The sequence below is a fragment of the Petaurus breviceps genome, unplaced genomic scaffold (genome assembly GCF_028583685.1).
Source record: "Petaurus breviceps papuanus isolate PSGF00001 unplaced genomic scaffold, PetGlider_PUasm1.0 186, whole genome shotgun sequence".
Classification (NCBI taxonomy): Eukaryota; Metazoa; Chordata; class Mammalia; order Diprotodontia; family Petauridae; genus Petaurus; species Petaurus breviceps.
This window is the reverse complement of record NW_027185798.1, coordinates 52,530,222-52,552,273: the sequence shown is the minus strand read 5'-3', so window position 1 is coordinate 52,552,273 and position 22,052 is coordinate 52,530,222.

Below are 22,052 nucleotides of genomic sequence, written 5' to 3'. Positions count from 1 at the left end.
TAGGTAATTATCTTCTTCACTGGACTTTTGTAACTCTTTCTCCATTTTACCTGTTCAGCTTTTTAAGGTCATACTTTCTTCAGTGATTTTTTGTTTCTCTTTCATCAAACTGTTAATTGTCTCTTCATAGTATTCTTCCTTTGTTCTCATTAATTTGCCTTATTTTCCTCTACCACTCTTATTTGATTTTAAAAATAAATTTTAGTTCTTCAAGGATGTGTATGTGTGTGGGTGTGCTTATGTCCAACTCACATGTATCTTTTAGGCTTTGCTTGTGACTGTTTTGACTTCATCATCTGATTTTGTGTCTTGATTTTCCTTTTCACCATAGTAACTTTAATGGTCATTTTTTCTATCATTTACTCATTTTCCCACCCACTTTATTGATTTTGAACTTTTTGTTAAAATTGGAGTTTGTTCCTTAGCTGGGGAATGGAGAGGAGAACTTTCTTGAGGTTTACGTTTTTTTCACACTGCTGTTTTCAGAGCTAGTTATGGAGGTTTGGAACACTTTTGGTGCTTCCAAAGTAGTGTGATCTGAGGAGAGGTATTGTCACTTCTCTCCTGGTCTGTTTTCTGGTCCTTACCCAGGAAAGGTCCTTTATATTTTGGGATTGCAAATGGTACTTTTCCTCAGGGCCCCTGTTCACTTGGGATCATGTGATAGAATTCCTCAGGTCCCTGATTCCTTATGATCAAAAATAATGCTTTTCTTTAGGCTTTTTCTTCCCTCTTGACCAAAAGTATTCCTCTCTGCCCTTAAAACATGACCCAGAAGAAGGTATAGGGAAAGGACTTGCCAAACAGCATCTGTCCCTATATTCAGTGGCAGCATATGGTTAACTCATAATCACTTTCTGACGTGTTGTCAGCTTCCCTTACTCTATCTGCCTTGAGAGATCCTTGAAGCTGTTGTTACGCCTGACAGCACCACCTAGCCTGATCTTTTCTTTTTCGTCCACATGGGTTCTGTCTAGGCTCCACCTGTGTGTCACAGATCTCTCTTTCTGACCTCCTCAGTTGAATTAAACTGAAAAGATGCCTTACTCTGACCTTTGTGGACTCTGTCACTCCATAATTCAATATGAGGCATTATTTTAAATTTGTTTGGAGGGGAAATGTTAAGAGAGTTCAGGTGACTGCTTTCTGCACTCTACCATTTTGGCTGTGCTCATTATACTGATACTTCTTGGCCCAAAGTGGCAGTAAAAATACTAAAAGCTAGAAATTGTAGAGGCAATTTTCTCTTGAAAATAAAAGAAATTTCAAACAAAAAGAAAAAAAATTCTTAACAATTTGAGTTATCCCAAGGTAGACTAGGTTTCCTCAGGATGCAATTTATTTCTTTTATTAAAGGTCTTTGACTAGAGGCTGAATGACTTCCAGTAGTCTTTTGAAGGATTTCTCTTTATGTATGCATTTGATTCAATGACCTCTAAAGTCCTTACCAAATCTGAAGTGCTATGATTTTGTGTCGTAAACATAAACATTTTCACATAAAATTTTATTAGAGTTAAGGAGATTCCCAGTTACATAGGGAAGGAAGAAATTGGTCACAAAGGTACAGATATATCCTACCAACTTCAATTTAGTCTATAAATTTCTTTCAATACAGAATCACAAAATGAATGGATTAATAAATGGAAATTCATTTATTAAACTTCTTATGAGGAAGGCATTATGTTAATTGCTAGGACTATATAACTCAAATAGAAAAGAAGACAGTACTTGCTCTCAAGGTGTGTATCTTCTAATTAAAGGAAACAATGAAATGAGGGAATTCAACTGTCAGGAAACAGGCTCAGAGTTCCTAAATATTCAACAAAATGTTTAATAACAAGGCAGAAGACTCCTTAAAATGAACCATATTGCCTTCCTTACAAAGTGAAAGGCTTGGAGGGGAGTGTCATGCCACCCCTGGAATTAGGGGAGTAAATTGAGATGTTAGATTAGAATGAAGATTCTGGGTTCCTTCTGGCAGAGGTATGTCTTGGTGAGAGGACCAGGGTTCAGACAAGAGAGAAAAGGGGGAAGGGAGCATCAGTAGAAAGGTTGGGAATGGGTTCTGTGGTAGCTTTGGTCAACCTTAGTTGAAAACCACTAGCTACAACCAGATGAAGTCTAAAGTATTTTGAGATTAAGAGCTCAAGTCAATCCCGCTCAGTATTAGCTACAGTTTGACATCATAAACTATTTTATCTACTCCAATGCTTCAAAACAGAATGACACCTAAAACATACAGGACAATTGAAAACTATTCAATTTGGAGATTTACAGGTAAAACGATTGTGTAATTTGCTTTGTGTATGTGGAAATACATTAAAAACCTCCTTTTTCAACTGGTAATATTGAGAAATAATATGAATATATAATTAAACTCTTTCCAGATATTAGACTAAGATCCCACAAAATGAAAGAAGGGTACAAGCAAACTTTGACTTTTGTCTTGTTAAATTCCTTGCCTTACCCACCAACTAAATTGATTGGGCTACAATCCACCTTTCTCCATTGAGAAAGTATTGACCTATTGAGAAGAGGGAACAAGTGCCTTTTATGACTCTAAGAAAACTCTCGAGGGGAGTGGTCAAAGAAGAAATTGAGCAATATTTTTTTTGTTTTGTTTTCCCCCCGGGAATATCAACCCCAAAATAATTTATGTATGATATTTTCCTTGTTTGAAAATTACATAAATGTTACAACAAATCTCAACAGACATATTGAAATGTAAGAATGTCAGCTGAATTTCCCAATTTGGACATTTCTTTCTCTCAGCTAGAAATGCTTGGATATAAAACTGCATATATATATATATATATATATATAAATTCTGGCAGACATGCTTAAAATACAGAATATTCTCTCTCTCTGTATGTGTATATACATATATATATATGTGTGTGTGTGTGTGTGTGTGTGTGTGTGTGTGTGTGTAATTTCAAACACAGAGTTTAAGATTCTTTTTTAGATCTTTCAGTTCCAAGGTTTTACATTGCTGAATATGAAGTCATGGAAGAAGTATCATCTCTGCAGGGGTATTGGGAACTTGGGTAAACATCCAATTTCCAGCAAATTGGGGGTGGGTGGGGATTAGCACAGTTACTACAGTGATTGTTAAAGACTTATATGATTTAGGATATCACATTCTTCAAGGAGCTACACATCTCTAATTGTATACATAGCACCAAGTAACACATAAATGAGCATTTGTACATTATACAGAATATCTTATGAAAAATCTTTTTTACAATAAAATCTAATTTCTTCAGCATTTTTTATTGCATTATTCTGTCTCATCAAGAATCACTTGGAATCATATATTGAGTTACAAAGGACATCAGTAGTCGTCTGACCCAACTCCTTTATCTTAGAAATGAGGGAGTCAAGACACAGAGATGTTAAGGGATTTTGTTAAAACCACTTGGGTAGTAAATAGCAGAGCTAGGATTCTAACCCAGGTCCTGTGCCTATAAAACCAGTGTCCTTAAAAATCCAAATGGATCTGACAAGCATTTATTAATGGCTTATCTGTGAAATTTGCTGTATTATGGCTTGCTGAACAATTGAACACACTGAAGTTTAAAGCTATTGTCTCTGGTTTTGAAAACTGCTTCTTTACTGTAATTTTTCATATGATGAAGAATGATGCACTCCTCAGGTTTTTCATCTGTTATATAAAAATACAAATTATTGTCCTAAATTCTTCTATATTTTCACCTTTGACACAAAATTCCTTTTTTTGGGGGAGGGGAAAAGCAAGGCAATTGAGGTTAAGTGACTTGCCCAAGGTCACACAGCTAGTATGTGTGTCAAGTGTCTGAGGCCGGATTTGAACTCATGTTCTCCTGACTCCAGGCCTGGGATTCTATTCACTGTGTCACCTAGCTGCCCCAGGCCCAAAGTTTCTTGGCCTAGTTCCATGGACAAACTTCAGGAAGCCAATGAACTTGTATGTGGAAAAAAATACACACCCTTATTTTTTAACTAACTTTTAGCTGAAATTTAGCATTTATTTCAATTGTTTTTTTCAATACTAATCTGAGAAAGAATTCATAGATGTCACCAGACCACCAAACAGGCTGTGACATACTGACACAAAATGGCTAAGCCCTGATTATAGTCACTGTAATTTTAGCAATGTAGGGTGAATTTTACTATTATAATTAATCAAGATATTTCATTCAAGTAATGCATCTTTTTCCCATCTTAGAGATTATAATGGCAAAGTAAAAACAAAAATAACATGCACATATATACATGCATGAACAATTGGCATAAAATGAAATTCTACTTTAAAGAAAAAGAAATCCAGAACCTAGCAATTACTGAATAACATATGCTTCCCTCATATATAGCCAGGAACAAGTTCTGAGTCACAAACACACACACACACACACACACACACACACACACACACACACCACAGTAAAGCCTAGAAGATGGATCAAAATATTGAGACTGTGATCAATGCCTCCAAAGCGCCCCATTTTGGGGTTTTTACTCTTAGTCTTTCCTGTGTTCATTCACTTACATGGGAGAACAGAAAGAATCTTGGACTTCAGAAAACTGAATAACCCTCAGTTCCACATAGTCCTTCTGTTTTGATGAAATGATCATCCTTTTAAATGATTTCAAAGATTGAACTATTTGGAAATTTTTAAAAAAAGCAAAACTTACAAGGATTTTTGGATCTTGTCCCATAAAGGCCTGAGACAGAAACCTTGCCACCTGATGAACAAGAAGTTTAGAGGATAGACATGTGCTTATAATTTTGTTGGCTGGCTGTTCTACATTTTAGGACATCTTGAACCCCACTGCTAAAATCTGTTCTATTGAGAAGAGCTATAGCAGAGGCAAAGCTGTGAGCACTGCCGGACTCTCCTTACTGGGGCAAGAATAAATAATGTTGTTTCCTAGTCAAATAAAGGGTGTGTGATGAACCTGCATCTATAGTACAATTATGATTTAACCTCTGGACTCGAGGCTAAAACAAAGATGGTGCAGCCCACTCATCCTCTCATGGGAAAGGGGTAAGACTTCAGCTATTGGCTCCACCTGATACTAGAAGTTAGATGAAAGGAGAAGTTCTACAGCAATCTACCCAGAGAAACCACACCTAGTACCGACTAGCAGTGATTAGATTACTGTTGGAATTGTAGGGGCTACATCCAGGGGCTACTACTGCAGACAAAAAACGGCACCCAAAAGTGATTAAATGCCATAGCCACATCTATCACTAAAACAATACAAAAATCTCTGGGAACTATTGCAAATTATGAGATCAGTGGGGATTACTGGTCTCTTTGAGGCCCGATAACAGGCCTAGTAAGAGCAATGTGATGACACTGCCAGAAGAAATCATCAGCTCTGTATTTTTCAAAACCTGCTGTTTCCTTACATATGTGCCACAACTATATTTGTTTATATAGAAACATGGACACCTTTGTACACTGTACATAAATTATAAATATGCTTCTTCATGATTGTGGCCTTGCTATATTTGCCCTTTATGCTTGAATTCCCTAGAAATACCTAGGCTTCACATGGGTGGAAGAGGTTATCCCAGGTTAGTGGAAAAACTACTTCTTTGTCATTTATCTTAATATCCTTTTTATGAAATGCTTTGGTCTGAAATAGTTGTTTCTTCTACCTAACAACTAATGATAATCATGTTGGTGGGGGCTGCCTTGTTATGGCTTTGCTTGAATATAGACTTGCAAATTGCCAGGAGATCAACATACCTTGTCTGGGGAGTTTATTGAGGGAGAAATGTGAGAAAATACTAACTATGTAGTTTATAGGTTTCTGCAAAAGAAATTAAATATCTGGTTTAGAAAATTCTCCTTCTTCAGAAATGAGACAAAATAAATAGAAGTTTCCCCTTCTGTTATTCCCATTCTCTAAAGCATTAGAAACCAATGTCATGAGATTATCACCACCTCTGATGGCTTAATACATGTTATCCTCTGAGTACAATAAGTTGCCTTTGTAAATGTGAAAGGAGATTCCCTTTCCTCTTGGGAAGCTCTCCTCTGCTTTTTTTCTTAATTAAATGAGTTTAGTGTTTCTTGATGCTCAAAAAAAAAATCTTGTTTCTTTGCCTGTAGTCTTGTTATATAATGGTGTTGGTTTGATACTTTCGGCCCCAGGTACTAAGCTGAAATTCCCCAGAATGGTCTGACATTCAAACTAATGGTTGAGGTTCTTTGAGCTGGCTTCTCAAAATGGCTTCTTTAGAGCCACAGTTGTCATCCTTTCTGAAATTTAAGAGGGAAATTATAACCAACTACTTTGCAAAAAGAGAGTTGGAAGTGAAAGACTTTCTTATTTATAGGTTAAGAAAAGTGAATGCTGCAGAGAATTGCAATGTAGTAAGTGAAATAAAATGAATGCCTTATGCATAGAGAGGACTCTTAAATCCAAACACTGTACCACAGCAGTTTCTCATTCACGATGATACTCAGCACAGCTAAATCTCTTTTGCTAGATCATGTCAAATGTCATTGTAAAAAGGAATCTAAAATCCTAATAACAGAATTTCATATATGGGATAGATTTCAGGGGACACCTAGTTCCAGTCTACATCAGAGAAGAATTTCAGCCATAAAATACAAACAAGTCTTCATCCGTCCTGAACTTACAACCTCCCAAGGAAGGGAAAATCACAAACTACTGAGGCAACCCATTATACCTTCAGATATTTTCCATTTTTAGGAAGGATTTTTTTTTTTACATAACATATAAATATGTCTCTTTAACTCCTGCCAATTTCTCCCCTGAAGGAGCAAAGAGAACAACAGAACAGTTTTATTCCTCCCCCACATGAAAGCCCTTCAAATACTTGAACATGACTATCATTCCTGTTTTCTACCCCACGACCTGAGTTTTCTCTTCCTCAAGCTAAACGTCCTCAGATTCTTGATTGAATCCTCATATGGCATCAGCTCCAGGTCTTTCAAATCTCAATTGTCCTCCTCCGGTTTTCTCTAGCTTATAAATAGCCTTCTTAAATTATGACTGCCTCACTTAAACACAATATTCTAGATATATCTGACCAGTATAGACTACAGTAGAATTACCACATCCTCATCACTCCGCTATGACTGCCTTAATTCTGTCCATTCCTCCATTAGCTCTTTTGGATGTCAGGTTTGGGGGTTGACTTGTACTGCCTATTTAAATTCATCAATATATCAAATTTCTTAGCAATCGGTAAGGGCTAGAAATCTAACTTTTAAAAGGAAAAGTTGAATGAATCTTACTGCATGTTAACTGGAAGATCAGATAACAGATTAAATAGACTGAGTTTAAAAAAAAAATTAGTTGTGAAAGAATAAGGAAGATGTCTTATGAATCTCCAAAATGGGGGATTTCCATATCTAAAGGTAGGTGCATAAGTTTATTTTGGGTGTCTGGCTCATATACAGATAGGTTCAGCTTCCTGAGTATATATAAGCTCTATGTCATGCATGTGGAGAAATTGTAACAGCTGATGGACACTTTGCATGAGACACACCTTCATTGTAAGTTAATTGGTAAATTACACATACATAGAGGGCAAAATATCATATAGCTATAATGACAACAACAATAGGCATGTAGGTAAAACCTTAAAGTTTAGAAACATTTTTCATACATTATTTCACCTACTCTTCAAAACCAATCAACATATATGTATTATTTGTAATACATGTAATGCTTGTAATATTCTAGATTCTGTATAGGGAGCTGAGTATATGAAGGAAAAAATAATGCCATCCTTCAGGCAATTAGTTTTAAATAGAGGAAGACATGATTTTTGTGAAGATGGGAGTATATGGATATGGATCGTTGAGGTAGATATTTCAGTTAAACTTTTCTTAGGTGGATGATATGTCGTTCAGTTGTTTTCAGTCATGTCTGACACTTTGTGATCCCGTTTAGGGTTTTCTGGACAGAAATTCAGGAGTAGCTTGCCATTTCCTTCTCCAGATCATTTTACGGAGAACTGAAGCAAACAATCTTAAGCGATTCATCCAGGGTCATAGAGCTAGTAAGTATCTGAGGTCAGATTTAAACTCAGGAGAATGAGTTTTCCTAACTCTTGTCCCAGTGCTCTATCCACTTATCAATCTAGCTGCTTGGGTTGGTTCATAATATGTTACAATGTATCATAAAAATATCATAAAATGTATCTTTAAGGGACCTTTATTATGTGGATGGGGGTGGGGAGAACTATAAACATGTTAGGGGTACATTTTGTCAATGTGGTCTCCATGTTTTCAAACAACTATTTCTTAACAGCCAACCCTCTTCCCTTTCCTCACCATCTCCATACATTAAAACAAAAAAGAAACACAGACTGGAAAGAGGTAGAACCATCAAACTATTTTCTTATAAATAAAACTCATTCAAGTACATTCAGCCTTGAAAGGGAAAAAAATAATAAAAATGGAACATGTGCTTACTGAAATCAAACTTTTCTATTGTCTGTCAGTGGAGTGAAGACAAGACACATAGAGGGCAATAAAGGTAGACTTCACATTGTATAAGTCTAAAAAAAAAGACATTTAATGAAAGACATTAAAATAATGCAGGTGACATACAGAAGCCAGCATTTGGCTGGCCTACTTGAGTAATGATTTGGTTATCCCATTTGCCTTTATTCTGCCAATAATGGATCAAAAATGACATAAATGACATGAAACAAGAAAGAGTTCTTTTGTTTTCTTATTTATTTCTTTCCTGCTACACTGTCCATTCAATGTTTTGTTATTTTTTTTTCAATTTGATGAAAGCATGAACCTTGGGCAGTGAAGACATTGTAGTAAAAGTCAAATTCTATGAAAAAAAAAAGACTTTTCAACCCTTCTTTAAAATTTCAAAAGGTAGGAATGACAATCATAAGGTTTAGTGGGTACTAATGGTAGATGTGTTTAATCTCAAAAGGTGACAATATTAGAATAAGTTTTAAAAATGGTAACTGCATTCCTTTCTATAATCATGCACATATTACTGTTTTGAAAAAAAAAAGATTGACACCAAAGAATGTCCATAGTCATGGGATTGTCCTAATATGCCTTCTAAATTTCTTTTTGTCTTGAATTCTTTCTAAATTTTCCCATTTGCTTACTTATTTGTTGACTTTTTCTTCCATAATTTGTGAACTTATTCATTTATTATTATTGTTATTAGTCAATTTATGGGCCATCTACAATGTGCAAAAACATGAGCGGGACACACAGAATAATATAAAAGAAGTTGCCTTCATGGAGTTTACACTCTAATAATGTAGAAAAAAAAGTGTGTAACCAAATAATCACAATATAAAATAGACTATCATAAGTGTGCAAAACAGAGGTGAGCAAGGTGTTATTGTAACAGTATTCAATTCTCAGAAATTGGTCTATGAATGTCAATCTTTGCATTTTAGAACATATGGTTTAAATGACTTCTAGGACACTGCCACATATGGCATCTCTGTTCTGATCCTGACCCTCAATTTTCTCCTACTGGAAATGGTCTTTACCACTGGGGTGCTGGGGTCTAAAAGCTGAGAGTTAGCATGTTATTGCTCTGAAGCATCCCTCCATGCCACTTCTTGGTAATCAACATATCATGCTGCACATATCCCCTCTCCATCTCCCCTTTATGTTAATCTTTCTCCTATAGAATATAAGCTTCTTAAGGGCTAAAACTTTCATACTTGGATTTATTATGATAACTCTTAGCTCAGTGCCTAATATATAGAAAGCTATGCATAATTACTTGTTTTTCTATTTATCTCCAAATACATGTAAAAAATCCTGAAATTCAATAATTACAGGGATCTATTATTTGAAACTAACATTGCTTTAATTTGAATACTAAGAAAGAAACTGATAAATAATATTTCCCTTCCACTTCTGTATCAATATCAAATGAGATGATATACATAAAAGCATTTGCCAAACTGTGAAATATCCTATGAGAAAAAATTCTGCCCTGCTTTAGTTGAAGTGGTTAAAGATGTTACAGGTTATTATTTATCTTAAGTAGGAATAAATAAATGTGAACTTATTGAATGCCCACTACAACCCTTGAATAAATGAAAATAAAAATGTATTAAGTGCTTGCTATATGTAAAACACTGTGCTAAACACTGAGATTATAAATGGAAGAGTGAAATATTCCCTGCTCTGAAAAAAAGAACTTGTTCTAATAGAGAGAGGCAATGAATAAAGTAGAGATCAGAAGTAATGCAGAAGCAAAGGCCCCTTTGCTCTTAGGCAGAAACAGTATGCTCAGTTGTAAGGCCCAACTATCCATATGGCAAGTTATCTAGTTTGACTGAAATGGACTTGGGAAATAAATCTGATGTACAAAAGTATCTTATTTAACATCATTTCATTGATAAAACCATATCTGTTTTTGGCATTTAAACATGTGACAGTACCAAAGACTTTAACATCAAGACCTTTAATGATTATGACTTTTGAGCCAGTCAACAAGAATGTATTTACCTCCTTCTGTGTTGTGTACTATGTTAAGTGCTAGAGACATAAATAAATGAGAAAACATGATCACTTCCTTCAAGGAACCTACTTTCTGATAGGGAGGTCACCATTCAAACAACAAATAAGATATATACTGTTTTAATGGGAAGTGATGTCCAAGAGAAGGTATTAATATTGTGCAGCTGGGGCAGTGGGGTAAGTACAAGATGAGAAACACCAGTATCAGAAAGCAGTGTTTAAGTCAAGTAATAGAGAGTCCAAGAATGCCAGGAGATGAAAGAGTATTGCAGACGAGAGGTAGAGCTAGTGTAAAGATAGAGTGTGATAATAACAATTAGGCCAGTAGGACCTTGGAGTACACCAGGAGATATATAATAAAATTTTGGAAATATAGTTAGGAAAATCACTTCAGTAAATGAATGTAAGGTAAATTGAAATGGGGGTAGACTTGAGGTAGAGAAAACAATCCAAAGACTTTTCTTAGTAATCTATGCATGAGGTTAGTAGGCCCATGTATGAAGTAACCAGAGGGGGGATCTTTGTGAGTGTAAAGAAAGGGTAAATAAGAAAGATGTTGTGACAAGAGAAATGACAACAAAGGATAACAGTTAGTATATAGGGGATGAAGGGAATGTAGAATCAAGGATGATATTAACTTGTGACCTTATGTAATTGGGACAATGGTTCTGCTTTTTAAAGCAACAAGAAAGTTTTAAATAGAAAAAAAAGTTTTGCTAATAATAAGTTGTTTTGGACATTTTGGATTGATATGAGATAAGTAGTTGAAGATGTCCATAAAGCATTTGTTGATATAGGACTAGAGCTCAGAAGACAGACGAGGACTGGATACATAGAACTGGAGATTTTTTCAAAGCAGATAAGACCTCCAAGTGAGATAGTATAGAGGCAAAAGAGAAAAGGATGAAGACTAGAACCTTGGGGTACATCCATGGTTATTAGGTGTGCCTTGAATAAAGATACAGCAAAAATGACTGAGAAGAGTGATTAGACAATTGTCAAGCAAACAAGAAACACTCTGTATGACAAGAGCACAGTGTGTATATGGATAGAGATTAATCAATAAGTCACTCCCCTGAACAATGGCATCTTGGAAGACAACTATGACAATGGATAGGGCAAAGTTGGGAGGGACTTGGGGCACTATTTCTGGGTTTTTGGAGTATGGTCTACCCCCTATCAGTGTTTGTACTTTGAGATGATTTTCCAGTAGTGAGGAAGAATACGTGACATCTATCCGCCCTCTCTTCCCCAACACAACTAAGGAACATCCTCTGGCAAAACAGCTGGCTGAAATTAGATGTCTACTTGATAGCCATGAAACAAAATGGCTTTCCTTGACCCACAGGGACAGAAATCCAACAGCAGTCCTTGGCCGTATTAGCAGAAAGCTACATCCAAATGAGCTCTCAGGGACTAGATTATACATTCCAAAAAACAAGAATTTTGGTCAGAAAATAATGCCTCCTAATTTTAATTGCCCCAGTCAAATATCAGTAACTGGTCAGGAATTTACTTTTTCTTTTAAAGCTTTGAATATCTGGACACTATCCTAGCAGCTCCAGTGGGCTACAAAAGACATGCAAAGTTACTGCCAAATAGGACTCCTAAGCATCTCCGAGAGCAGGGTTGAAATTGTTTCCTGTCAGGTTCCAAAAAGCTATTGACATTCACAAATGTCGGGATGAAGCATGAGATGATTTTAATGTACATATGGGTCCTGTCAGGAGCTGGGCACAATGTGATAAAGGTCTAGAGAAGGGGGAGGCTGAACTCCAGATCAGGTCACTAGCTTGTTATTTTCTGTTTTGTATTACTCTCATTCCCTAATCATGCTGTGTTCTAATTGCTCGGTGACCATAGGTCAGTTCTCAACTCCTTTTGGAAAACAGGAAATAGAGCTGAAGAACCTTCCCTAGATACATTCTTTTTAAAGAATGAAAATACGTTAAAGTTGAAAGTATTATTTTCTGCCTAGCCCTATTGATAGCATTTTTTAAATTCTACAAATATCTTAGGTATTGATTAGATTGGAGTTTGGAATGGGAAATTGCTTTACAGAACTGTATATCTATTTCCTTTCTCTGGGCTTCCTTAGCTTGTGGGGTTTCTTTTAAAATTAAGTCAATGCTATATTTAGAGCTCAGAGGTGAAACTTGAATGCAGGTCTTTCTGACTCAGAAACTTGTACTGTAACCACTTCACTAAGCACCCTCATATTGTTTCACCAGGGAAACATATGGGAAATGTTTAAATTAAAATATCTTAAAATAACTTAAAATAGCAGTGCCTTAATTATTTCAGTAGGAGGCAGTGAGGTTGGCTAGTAAATAGAACTCTGGGTCTAGAATAGGGAAAAGCAGAGTTCAAATCTGGTTTCAGACACTTACTAACTGTATGACCCTGTGCAAGCCCCTTTACGTCTGTTCACCTTAATACAATGGAGAGAGAAATGACAAACCACTAGAGTGTCTTCAACAAGCAAACTTCATGGATGGTATGGTCCACAGGGTCACAAAAGTTGGACATGACTAAAGCACCAAACAAGAACAATGACAACAATTTCCTCAGTGAGACTGGTCGTTGCAGAAAAGGGACCAACATTTGCCTGAAGGAGTTTCCTCTTCTGGGAGTTCCTATGCAAGCAAAATCTCAGATCAAATCCTTATTTTTTCTATTTAGAGCTATTGACCTTAATTAATATAGTCATTTATGTTCTTTTTAATTGGAACAAAACATTTGTCAACTGTGCTCAAACCAAGACAGTTGTCTTAGCATGGCAAGATTTCCACTTCCATAGTCAGAAGCTAGTTAGGATCATAAGGAAGTGAAAGAGAAATAATTTATTTTATCTGATGTTGATAGATTGAAATTAAAACGGAAATGAATTAAATATGTTATAGATAATTACTTTTCATAACTCCACTTGCTAAGGTGTCAGACTCTCAACACAATTCTCATGTCAAGTATTATATTCTGACTTCCCATGACAAACAGATGGGCTCTACTAAGGAACAGAGGAAAAGAAAAAAAAATAAAGCTCAAGTCCTGTTTTAACAACATAATGTCAATTTAAAATATCTTTGAGCTCTAAATTTAAATAGACCACTTGGGCCTAAGTCAATTAAACACGTCTGGCTCCCAAAACATTGAAGGCCCACACAGTGGCACAGAGGCCTTCCACGAGGCTGCTCACCATCTGTGGTGCAGCATTCCCAGCCCATTTAAAACCAAACATCCACTTGAATTAGACCTTTACGGTAACACATTCCGATACTATAATAATCCAACATTACAATTAAAAATTCACCATCAGCAAAGGTAAAATAGTAATTACTAAATAGCAATTAGACCTGGAAAAGGAAAACAATATTTTGATTAGATATAAGTCAATAATTCAGCACAGCTAGTTGGTACAGTAAATAGAATGCCTGGCCTGAATTCCTGAAGACCTGAGTTCAAATCCAGTCTCAGACATTCACTAACTTTGTGACTTTGGGCAAATCATTTAACCCTTATTTGCCTCAGTGCTCATCACTGGAGACACACTGGAGAAGGAAATGGAATACTGCTCAACTGACTTTGCAAAGAAAATCTCATGGACAAGTTCATGGAGTCACAATGAGTTGTACGTAATTGAACAACAAAGTCAAGAGTACATGTCTTGATTTCCACAGAATTTCACACACTGGTTTTATCTATATGACCACAAAAAATGAGAGATAGGATGATAGGTAATTGTTTGTGGACAACTTGAATTTTTACACTGTCCTTACTCGTATTTCAAATGGTGATAATATTACTGGTAATGCTTACCAGGCTATGATCAGCTGGTTCAGTTTACACATATAGACATGGTAGCTAGCCTTTTTATAGGAAACAACAACTTGATAACCTTGTATAATTTTGAAAACAATTTAATAGGTTGTGGGAAGGCAAATGAAAAGTAATGGGGAAAAAGTATTAACACAATGAAATTGACTGATCTTTTTATTTAGAAAGGCAGATTAAAGATACAGGGTATCCATAAAGTGCAGTGTCTTTAAGCCATTAAAGCATAAAACTGCACTAACACTTTTGGGACACCCTATGTGTTGGGTAAAAGTATTTCTTATATGATGAGGGGAAAATACAGTGTCAATCTCATATGACTATAGGTAAAATACAAACACAAAGCAGTAGGTGAAGTCTTTGAAATCTGCCCCTTATTTATTTAATCAAATAGACACTGAGCAGTAAACAAACCTTATGAAGAAGTCAATCATTTATTCATTTTATTAATATTAATTTAAAGCTTACTATATGTTAGCAATTGAGTATGCACAATCAAGAAAAGCAGGGCACAAACTTCTCAAAAGTATGTTTTCTTTTGTTTCGTCTTTGTTTCATCAGGCCTACTGTATAATAGTGGCTTAAGATATGTTTGCTGGATTGGAAACCAGAATGAATGAGACACAGTGTATGTCCTTAAGCTATTTATTATCTAATAGAGGAAACAAGGCATGTATCCATTTCCATATATTTTGTACTGCTCTGTCACAGATGAATAAGCCTGCTTACTTTACCCTAAACTCTGCACTCCATCTACCTCCTCAGTGACTTTGCACAGGCTGTCATCTGTGCCTGGAATGCACTCCCAAATGTTTACCTCAAGCACTGAGAATCGTTAGGCTCACATCATCTGCTGCCTTCTACAAGAAGCCTTTTCAGATACTCCCTGGTATATAGGAAGGCAGGTAGAAAGGCAATAAAGAAGGGAGGGAAGGAAAAAGTAAGGAAGGGAGGAGGGAAAGAATGAAGGAAGAAAAGAGGAAGGAAAGAAAGAAGGAAGGAAAAGGAAATAACAATATTGTAAATATTATTATAATCATATTGTGGCTAATTTGCCTACACAATCAACTATAGATATTTATTGAATTGCATAATATTTTAGCACTGTAAAATGATGGGGCTATATATCATATAGGATACAGCAGTTTGGGGTGGGTGTGGAGAGAGCAGAATTTTGACTGCCTTTGAAATAGTCTACGAAAGGAATTAAAGAGGAAGGGAACAAAAATTAAGTGACTATTATGTTAACTTTACAATATTATCTCATTTGAGAAGAATCCCTCCTCTGAAGTAGGATAGTTGGTATGCAACAATTTTTTGTTTGTTTTTATTTGTACAACATGAAGATTTGTCCTACTTTTTTTTTTCACCTGAGGAATTGATGACTTTATCTAGTGTTTTCAATCACAGGTAACTGGCACACAAGTTCATCAAATTGTATTTGAGGTATGTGGAGGATAAGTGTCCATCTAAATTGAAATTTACCAGGTAAACATGTAAGGAAGTTTTCCTTCCACAAACCTTAATTTACTTCTTTAAAGAGTCAATCCTACTTGTTATCTCCAGAAATAGCTAGAATAAGTGTAATCTTTCTAAAGGATGGGCCTTCAAATACTTAAAGACAACTATCAGGTCCCCACCTCCACCACCAGCATTCCCTCCACCAATCTCATGTTTCTTCAACAAATCTTTATATGTCATACCTTATGTTCTTTTGTATGGAAGGATGATTGCTATGTCGGTTTCAATCTATGGATATATGTCCACATTCTTAATGTTGTAGAGTGAAAATTTATTATGTGGTCCATTAAACAATTTAAATGGCTTTGAATTTCTTATTCAGTTTAGCATTCAGTCAATCAATCAACCACCATTTAATTAAGCACATTATATGCACCAGAGAACTCTGGTAGGTATGGGGGAATATCAAGGCAAAAAATTCAACAATCCTACACCTCAAGTATTTTATGTTCTTTTGGGGGGTAAAGTATATACATTTAAAATTATGTATAAAAATATGCAAAATAAATAGATTAAGACAAGGAAGTTTGGAAAGGCAGGGTAGAACTTAAAATCTTAATAAACAAAGGAGGGAGTTTATCTTCAATTATAGATGTAATAGGAAACAGAATCTATTGAGCAAGGGTGTGTGTCTGTGTGTGTGTGTTGTGCTTTAGGAAAATCACCTTGCTAGCTGTGTGGAGAATGAATTACATTGGGGAGACTCTCAAGACTTGAGCCTTTAGGAATCTATTGTGCTAATTTAGGTGAGACATAAAAGGGGGTATATTAGGGTGTTGGATGCATGAGTATATACAAGTGGTTAGGTGTGACAGAAGCTATGAAACATGTAGAAACACAAAAACTTGGAAAATTTTTTAAGTATTTCGAAAAAGGGAGAGTAGGGCCTTTGGAGGCGACACCAAGGTCACAGTAAAGAAAGAATGACACTTCTTTTGCCTGAAATAGTGACATTCAACACAAGGGTAGGTTTGGGAGAAAAGGTTGTATACTCTGTTTTACATTTTTGTATTTGAAATGTTTATGGGGCATTCAGTGAGAAATGCATAAAATGCAGTTGATGATTTGGGCCTGGAGCACTGAAGTATGGAATGAGAGTCTTGGGATTCAAATTATTGTAGAGCTAATTGAGTAGTGGACTCCGAAAGAACAGAGGACTACATTTGGAGTCCAGAAGACCTCATTTTATACTATCTGGGTGATAATGGCCAAGTCATTTAATCTCTCATTACTTTGCAGCACTTGCCTAATATTCTAATTTTAAAAGGTCTTGTTGATATTCCCAATTTGCATTGTCAGAAGGAATTTTCACTTCGGTAACTCACTACATTGATGAAATCATAAACCAGATACGCTTCCACCAAGAAAAAAAAAAGGGGGGGGGGGAAGACTGCTAATTTAAGATCTCTGTCAAATTGCTCACTTATAAATTGGCTCAACATCTAGCAAATCCTTTTTAATCATTGAAATAATTACACTGTTCATTTTACAGTGTGTTCCTCTTAATGCCACATACCTAAATCAGATCAACAGCTCATTGATCCAATTAACTGTTTGATTACATACCTGTCAATCATCCATGTTATCAACTTTTCCTATCAGTCCCCAAATATTAGTATGCAGAGTTCAGTGGAATGAAATGTACTTCATGACCACTGAGGGAAATACCGACTGAATGCTCCAGTTAAAGCAATACTGGTTTTTGTTGTGGTGGTTGTTGCTTTTGTTGTTGTTAATACACTATTCTTTTACATTAAAAAGGATTATCAGCAAAGATTGGGAAATGATGAGTCAAACAATAGAAAGAGGGCAGGTGAATTCCTTTTCTTTTTCCTTGTTCAGAGATGATTTTCAACAGGGAATCACTATAGAATGGGAGAGAATGCTATAGCAAATATACTCTCTTTTTTCTTCAGGTGAGTGGTATTCTAAGGAAAAAAAAAACTGTTATTCATCAAACATCTGGACCACTCTTCTTACCAGCCATAAGCCAGCCTCTTATAGTTTTGTGTTTCTTCCAAAAAAAAATGATATCATCAATCTCCCATATGATGTTGATATGCTTTGATCTAACACAAACACTGAGTAACTCATCATATTCAGTGCTAAACATGGAAGGTTAAAATTTCCATTCCATTAAATCCCTCCTGCTTCTCCCAGAGTTATCCTTTTAAGAGCCTATGGTCTGTTAACAATTATTAGTGTAATCTGGGCAAATCACCTAACCCTATCTGCTCCACCTTCCCCATCTTCATAATGAACTGGAAAAGGAAATGGCATATGACTTGAGTATCCCTGCCAAGAAAACCCAAATGAAGACAGAAAGAGCCAGATATACTTCACCCTAGCACTGGAAGAGAGCAAAAGGTCTTCTAGGATCCTGTTCTTTTTAGGTTGCCATCCTTCTGTTGCTCAGCGGGATTTTTGCTTTCTTCTTCCTTAATCTTTCTGCTGCAAACCAAATGTAGGAGCATTGTCCTAGAAGGTCTGTGGTACAGTTTGGATTTGTATGGCATTTTCAATACACCATCAATGCTAAAGCCATTGACCGTATGCTTCAGGTTGAACTCAATCCTTCTCTAACCAAGCTTCCGAATGAAGGGGTTTTTAATGCCACTAGGTTCCTTTTGTGTGGCAAAGAACACAGTGTTGATTCGATTTGAGCCAAGATTTACTAGGCAGGGCATCCACTGCTCATACAAAAGCTGACTAAATTTTTCCAGATTACATGGCAAAAAGAGGTTACCCCCAAATAGTTCAAATATGCCTCCATTGTTCATCTCTAAAAAGGGAATGGAAATAGATTTCCTGTGAGACTCATGGAGAAGGGGCTAGTCATTACCAGCAAGATTCTTGCCAGAGTCCTCCTTAATAAGGTAATCCTTTACCTGGAAGATGGCCACCTATCTAAAAGCCATTGTAGCTTCAGAAAGGACCAAGGAATGGTTGATATGGTGTTTCTTGTTCAACAACGCCAGGAGAAATCCCAGAAGCAGAACAGAGGTATGTACACAACATTTGTCAATCTAACAAAGGCCTTTGATACTATTAGTTGTGATGCTTTGTGGCAAAATATGGTAAAATTTGGTTGCGAAGATAAGTTTATGATAGCATGCTTTCTCAAATTCTGGATAATGAAAAATGATCTACTTTTCCAATAATCAAGAACATCTGTGTCCTTGCTCCCATGCTTTTAAACAATATTATCAGTGATGTTTTTGGATGCCTTCAATGAGGATGAAAATGGCTTAAAAGGTCAGTTATTACACTGGTGGTAAATTATTTTGTAAAGGCTACAAGCCAAGACTATAATGGAGGGAGAATAGTTATGGGACTTTTTGTTTGTGGATGACTATGCAATCAATGCACCTTCTGAGGCTGAGATGCAACATAGCATGGATCAATTCTCTGCTGCTTCTGCTAATTTTGGCCTAGCACTTAACACCAAGAAAACACAGGTCCACCACCATGTAGCAGCACATCATCCATATGTAGAAAGATCAGTTACAGCAAATGGAGAAATGTGAAGGCTACGGATGAATAAACTAACCTTGGCATTATATTTTCCAGGGATGTAGATACGGAACATGAGGTTGAGACGTGAGTCTCCAGAGATAGCTCAGTGTTTGGGACTCTCAGAAGGAAGGTGCCTGAAAAAAGAAGCATCAGGCTGCCTACCAAACTGAAGGTCTACAGGGCTGCTGGGCTAAACTCATTGTTGTATGCCTGTGAAACCTGGACAGTGTACCATCACCATGCCAGGAAACTGAATTACTTCCATTTGAATTGTGTTAAGAAAATACTGAATACCATCTGGCAAGATAAGGTAGCAGACACTGAGGTCCTTTCTTGAACTGAACTGCTAAGTATTCATAACTTCCTACAGAGAGGACAACACCAATGGAATGACCACATTGTTTGAATAACAAAAGCCGTTTTGCCTAAAAGACTATCTTTCAGAGAACACACATGAAGCAAGTGATCACACAGAGGCCAGAAGTAGTAATACAATGACTCGTGTCAACATCTCTGAAGAAACTTTGGAATTGATTGTGAGACATGGGAACACTCATAGGGACTGTCCAGCATAGAGAGCCCACTTCAGTGAAGGAATTTTACTCTGTAAGCAAATCAGTATTGCAACAGCTTGAAAGAAACATGAGATATTCAAATTTAGAGACATCTTCACTCCAACTATTCATATAGAATATTTGTGTCCAACAAATGGTAGGGCCTTCTGAGTTTATATTGGTCTGATCAACCACAGTTGGGCACACTGTAACCTGACCCCAACATAGGGATGCCATTTTGGTCCTTTTGAGAATGAAGGACAACATGGAACCAACCAACTTCCAGCTTCTGTTTGGTGTCCTCAGATAAAGAGAAACTTTCCTGATCCTGAGAGAGCCTATTATATTTTTGGACCACTACAATTATTAACAAATGTTGTCCCCACCAATGACATCAAGTCTAAATTTGATTTTTGCAACTTCCTACTTTATATTCTCATCTGTAAATTAGAAATATTATTTTCCATGCCTATGTTAAAGAATAGTTTCTGAAGGAAAGTGAATTGTAAAATATAACATGTAATATACATAGAATTATATTTATTATTGTGTGCCATATGCAGTAATGAATACAAACATCCATTTTATGATGTTCAAACATAATAGGCATCACAATATATTTATAGTATCATGCATGCCAAAATTAATTTCACAAACTTAGAATGACCATGTCCCAATTTTACTCTTAGTATCTGGCCATATTTGCCACTCCTCTCCAAACCCTTCCCAATTGACATGACAACTGTTATTTACAATGCTTTTCACCTTTTTTCTTGGTAATTAAAATGTATAATCGAATTGGAAAGCACTATCACATCCTGCTTTTGAACATGATATGTTTTATTCTGAAAACCCCTGAAGAGTTCATGGTTTCAATGTATGGCATGGCAAATGAATTGCTTTCCTACTTTATCACACTGCTAAGTTTATTATATTCTTTATATTAACTATATTTAGGAACTCTAATTCCACTTTCATTAGAGGGTAAACCTCTCCAGCTGGTGTGCTATTTTCATGGAAGGACATATATTATTTGGCAAAGAAATAGTGACTAAAGGCTAACATCTTAATTTTAGAAAGATTGTGTGCATGTGGAAAGCCCTCAGTCAAAAACAATAGGAAAAATTTCGCCACTGAATCCATGGGGTTGAAAGCTTGTTTTATTCAATCCGTGCCCTATGATAGCATGGCCAAACTCATGTCTTTAGAATGTGAATTATCATTAATATTTACACAGACACAGTTTAGGAAGAAGCATACCTATTAAAATAAAAGTTTCATTTACCCTGCTGAAAATCAGTGAACCTTCAGATCCTAAGAATCAAATGTATCTTATTTGGCAAAATGGAAAGGGTCAATTATCACTGAAAAGAGGGTTAAGATGTGTCTGAAAGGTAGAAGGCAGTTCTAAGTGTTCTGAGACATTGAAAGAGATAAAGAAATAGAAGTTGCATGAGATTTTTTCCAGAAGACAAATCCTGAGCAATGTTTAAGACATTAAACATTAAATATGTAATGTTAAAATCGTAGGTGCAACCATGTGCATAGAACATATTTTGTTGAAATATTATCAACTTAATACAAAGCAGCTTCCCACACACATTCCCATTCTCCCAAGTGATAGAATGCTGCCACTGAAAAAGGCCTGACCAACAAAGATAACAAACAACAAAATTTATCCAGAATGAGAAATACGGAGAAGGAGAAGAGATTGGTGATATTTCTGACACTGTTTTAAAAGAGACTGGAGTGGTTCTCCATTCCCTTTTCCAGCTCATGTTATAGATGAGGAAACTGAGGCAAACAGTATTAAGTGACTTGCCCAGGGTTACACAACTAGTGTCTGAGGCCAGATTTAAACTTAGATCCTCCTCACTCTAGAGTCAGGACTGTTCATTTTGCCACCTAGCTGCCCAGAGAAAAGAGATACATATATTGTTAACTGTTATATCTTTAACTTAGAGGATACATTTGGAAACTAGAGGAGAAGATTATTAGCAAGTCAGACACTAGAGGATAAAGGGAATTAATGTCTTATTACTCAAGAAATTTATTTCCATGCTTTACTATTTACTATTTTGTTTTTATAATATAGCATTAATAAGTAGGAAGATTGACAAGTTCCTATTGTTTCTCATAC